The sequence below is a fragment of the Lynx canadensis genome, chromosome A1, assembly GCF_007474595.2.
Source record: "Lynx canadensis isolate LIC74 chromosome A1, mLynCan4.pri.v2, whole genome shotgun sequence".
Taxonomy (NCBI): Eukaryota; Metazoa; Chordata; class Mammalia; order Carnivora; family Felidae; genus Lynx; species Lynx canadensis.
In genome coordinates this window covers 190,712,381-190,715,161 of record NC_044303.2, presented here as the reverse complement: position 1 = coordinate 190,715,161, position 2,781 = coordinate 190,712,381, and positions in this window count along the sequence as shown.

Genomic DNA, 2,781 nt, shown 5'->3' with positions numbered 1-2,781 from the left:
GAGCTACTAAAGATTTCAACATGATTCAAATGATTGGGAATGAAATGATTCCCAATGAAAGTTGTGGAGGAGACTCAGGCCAGCCTGGTACACTGACTCCTTGGCTACAACAAACATGATATCACATGGAAGGAGCTAAGCTTAAGTACCTGTAGTCTCACAAGAAGTTATGAACCCAGAATCCAAGCATTATACACTTCACAAAAGATCCAGGGAAAGAATCCCAAACAGGCTAATCTGGTCTGGCAGCCCTTCACCCATGTGGATGCACATTGATGTGTGGGCAGCTGCCCCAAGAAGAAGGGATGCCTGGGGTGAGGGTGAAGGGTGGTTGCATCTGCCTTCCTGGACTCCTGATTCTATAGGAGGCATTTTCACTGGTCACTGGCTTAGGTCACAGTAAAGCAAAGTAAGAGCAACCTCACTAGAGTGAGATATATTTTCACTTACCCTTAAATCCAACCAGCTTTATGCTCTGGTCTAGCTCAGAGTTACCAAAAGAGTCTCTTAGAAAGTTTAACTCCTTGGAACCTTTTCAAAGGTTATATATTTTGAGCTCTGTCTCTGAATTTTTTATAGGAATCTATTCTAAAGAAAGGAATTTGTTTTGACTATAAGGCTGTTGTCCCAGGGCTGATAATCACAATACATGTAAGAAACCATTTAAATTCCAATAGTAAGTGATTGGTTAAAACAATTATAGTATATCTATACAAGTAAACTATTAAAAATTCTATTCTGGATTAATACCTCCTGAAGTAAATATTACATACCACTTAGGAAATATTCTGATCAAATCTCTAGGTCCAACTACTTATTTATAGAAAATTTAGGGGACAAAGGGACATGTTAAATGACACGAAGGGGATGCAATCAGCAACATTCAGAATGTAAGCACTGCACAAACCTAGTTTCTTCTTTAATAAAAAACAAAACAAAACAGACCATTAGGAATACATAAAGAAAAAGAGACTTAGAATATGTTTAAAACAAAGTCAGTAAGTAGACCTTGCTTAAATCCTGATAAAAATATGTAATTATATTTTTTAAAAAGTCATTTATGAGACAATTGGGAAAGTTGAACACTGGATATTAGATAATACTAATGAATGACTACAATTTGTTTAAAAACAGTCCTAATCCCTTAGAGATATATACTGAAATATTTATGGATAAAATAATATTTGCAATTTGCTTTTTAAAAATCCACTGAGTAAAGGGAGTAGGAGTATACAATCGGTAATTGTCGAATGTGGATGGGAGGTACAGGAAGTGTATTATAATGTTTATACTATTTTCATATAGTTTGAAATTATCATAATAACAAGTTTTTTAAAAATCTAGTGTCGTAGAAAAGTGTTTATGACATATTACATAAAAATAAAGAGAGAGTGCATAAGGGGGTTGTATGTTGAGTTCCGTGATGATCTAATTTTTGTACCCATGTGGGTATATGTATGAAAAAGTCTGCAAAAATATATGAACCAAAGTGATTAATGAATATGAATGACTGGGTTACATTTATACTCTTTTATGGTGTTTACTAGTATGAATTTTTTCCAATATACATTGTTACTCTTATAAGCAGAAAATAACAAGTCTATCTATAATTAGAAAAAAATATATGTATAACTATATTTGCACAGGAAAAGTTATGGAAGGATAGTGGTTCTGAAAGACAGAATTTGAGGCTTTTCTATATTTTCCTAATTCACGCAGAGTAGTTTGTTATAAGAAGAAATTTAGAATGAAGAAACTTCAGCGCTATATGAAGACATTTTAAGAAAATGTGTGAATAGTTCACACAACACTATGAAGACATTTTAAGAAAATGTGTGAATACTTATGTATTCTGTGTCTATACAAAGTTGAACTTCTCCCCAACACACCTGAGTTCTGCTCTTCCAACAATGAGCTGTTTGATGGGAGACAAGTCAATGGTTGTTTTGTGGGTCTCTGTTTCTTCACCTTGTGTTTTTCATGAAACTCAAAGGAGAAAGCAAAGTGTTCTGAAAGGCTTTATACAAATGTCAGGAGGTGATAGTGGCTAGTACCTTCTGGACAACTGTACCATTATATCTTAAGGAAAGAGAGAAGCCAAAATACTGGGGCAGGTGGACACCTGAGTAGGACAAATTTCTTTCCCTCCCAATCATTTTCTCAGGTTTGGCCTTGTCCTAGCAACTGGGAGGTGTCCCAAAGACTTTATGAAAGAGTGGGGGAGGAGATGCTGTGTGTTGCTTAAAACATAAGAGGGAAACACCAGGACACCACTACTGCTCCACATATGCCCCAACATTGCGTATTATCATTAATCCTCCAAAACAATCCTATGAGGTATGTATTATTATTATTACTACTACTATTATTATTATTATTCAGAAAATAAAACAGGTTCAGAGAGGTGAAGTTACTTGCCCAATGTCACATGGTTCCAGAGTGATGGAGCAGGCGTCTTTCCCAGTCATGTCTGATCCAAAACTTGATAGAAATCCTTAAACACTATTCTATACAGCATCACTAGATGTGAAAAATGTACATTGTGAAGAGTATTCACTGAATTTCAAGATGTTGACTGGCTCCTTGCACCACACGAAGGGGATTTTTATATGTTTCTGTGTTTGCCCAGATTAATATGCAAGAAATAAAAACCCACCACCACAGGGGGAAAGAATGCTTGAACAAGCTAACTGGCTCAAGGACCAGTGACAGTGCGAAGCTAAGCTTTGTGGTGAATGGAAGCAAAGGCTCAATGTCTGGATTCTCTCTGTGTCTTCCTGC